This window comes from Rhagoletis zephyria, unplaced genomic scaffold, assembly GCF_001687245.7.
Source record: "Rhagoletis zephyria isolate East Lansing unplaced genomic scaffold, Rhagoletis_zephyria_1.1 Rzeph_scaffold_01592, whole genome shotgun sequence".
NCBI lineage: Eukaryota > Metazoa > Arthropoda > Insecta > Diptera > Tephritidae > Rhagoletis > Rhagoletis zephyria.
In genome coordinates, this window is record NW_016158676.1 from 1 (window position 1) to 2730 (window position 2730).

The following is a 2730-nucleotide window of genomic DNA, read 5'->3' on the forward strand; positions in this document are numbered from 1 at the left end:
GAATGTTCTAGAGTTGCCATAAGTGCCAGAGCAGGTATATAAGGGCGCCACCACCGCGAGGTGAGGGAGTTACAAGACAGCAAGCTACAAGTAAAGTGAGCAGAGAAGTGAGTTGCGAATAAGCAAGATATAAGTTTAATTGCGTTATCAAGTTTAGTTAAGCGCTGTTATTGCTTTAACAAGTATTGTAAAGTGTTTTTACTGTATTAGCGAGTATTGTAAATTGTTTGTTGTACAATAAAGTTAATTGTACTACAATTTGGTCATCGATCTCATTTATTTAACAATCCAGCGATACGAGCCGAGAGATTTGGGAAATCCAGACGAGGTTTCAAGGATAATCGTAACAATATGTATATATATTTTAAAATTAAAAAAACATTTTGGAACATTTGGGAAATCCAGACGAGGTTTCAAGGATAATCGTAACAATATGTATATATATTTTAAAATTAAAAAAACATTTTGGAACATTTGGGAAATCCAGACGAGGTTTCAAGGATAATCGTAACAATATGTATATATATTTTAAAATTAAAAAAACATTTTGGAACATTTGGGAAATCCAGACGAGGTTTCAAGGATAATCGTAACAATATGTATATATATTTTAAAATTAAAAAAACATTTTGGAACATTTGGGAAATCCAGACGAGGTTTCAAGGATAATCGTAACAATATGTATATATATTTCAAAATTAAAAAAACATTTTTTTCTATTATTATTAGATCTTTTTAGTAAAAGCTTACCTTCGTCCTTTGTTTAATTTATATATGTTTATATAGTTTACTTAAAAACTTTCGCAAAAATGGACCTTATTCACAGCAAATTTCTTTGATAAATGAGAACTCATCTCAATAAAGAGATAAGTTTATATACTACATTTTCATTTCTCTAATAAGCATAAGAATTCAAAAATTAGCTGGCTTCCAAAACGTCAATCACATTTAATAAATCAATGGCAATTTAAAAAGAATTTAAAAATAGCCAAACAAAAAATTCTATGCTATACATATGTATATATTTAATTTCTCTGATAAGCCCCAAGTTGTGGTGTGATTTTTAAAACACTAATATATTAGCCTATTCATCTTTTTAATAATATAAGAATAACCTTGATCTTGATTTCATCATCATTGCTTGTATAATAAGTATATTAATGCCAAGTGGACGATAACAAGCCCAAATAAATATATAAAAAAAATGCTAAAATGTTAAAAAATGCTTGACTTACTGAAAAAAGTTTTTAAGTCCACTTTTTATGAAAACTCATATTTTGATATATGTAGGTGAAAAATCTATAATTTCTATGAGTTAATAAAGTTATTACTTATATGAAAACTGATGAACTTATATGAAAATTAATGAAATTATATGAGTTCGTCAATTTAATACTTATATGAAAATTTATAATTTCTATAACTTAATAAAGTTATTACTTGTATGAAAAATTATAACTTTTATTAGATAATAAGACAATTACTTATATGAAAACTGATGAACATATATGAAAATTAATGAAATTATATGAGTTCATCAATTTAATACTTATGTGAAAATCTACAATTTCTATGAGCTAATGAAGTTATTATATATATGAAAAATTATTGAAAACTCATATCTTCTATGAGTTAAAAAGGTTATTGCTTATATGTAAAACTTGTAACAGAGTCGAAAATGTATGAGAAAAATATGAAACTTCATCAAAATAATGCATGCAAGAAACATTACATATCTACTCGACTTTTTTTTGTACATTGACAAAATCTATGAAAATTTGAAGCTTATGTTAATTAAGAAACATTTAGGCATATGAAAACTTATGAAACTAACTTACATGAATTAATAAAGCAATTACTTACATCAAATATTATAACTTTCATGAGTTAATATAGATATTACTTGTATGAAAACTGATGAACTTATATGAGTTCATCAATTTAATACTTATATGAAAATATATAGTTTTTATGAATTAATAAAGTTATTTCTTGTATGAAAAATTATAGCCTGTATGAGCTAATAAGACATTTACTTGTATGAAAACGAATGAACAAATATGAGATAATAAATTGTATACTAATATGAAAACTCACAACTTCTTTGAGTTAAAAAGGCTATTAGTTGTATGAAAAAATTTTAGCAGAACCGAAAATATACATTTGAAAAAAAAAATATATGAAATTGATAAATATAAAGCTTCATCGAAATAATGCATGCAAGAAACATTAGATATTTACTCGACTTTTTTCACATTGAGAAAATCTATGAAAATTTAGTACTTATGTAATTAATAAGACTATTACATAAAAATTTGGAACTTATATGAGTTACTAAAATTAGTACTTATATGAAAATTAATGAAAATTGTATAAGTTGATAAATTTAATACAAACTGTATTTTAAATGGGGTTTTGTATAATTATTAGTTGTATGAAAAATTGTATCAGAGTCGAAAATGTATGGGGAAAAAATATGACATTTCTAGATATGAGAATTCACCAAAATGGTGCATGTAAGAAACATTAGATATTTACTCGGCTTTTATATAATTTATATTGAAAGTGATCACTTATAAAATAATAAACTATATATACTATTCTATTAATCAGCTAACTGCTAAACAGGGCTGTTCTATTAAACAGATAATGGTTAAACTAGATACTACAATCAAACTCAATATGAAAAGTGATGAAATTAAAGGATTTCTAGAAAGGAATTTTAAATAT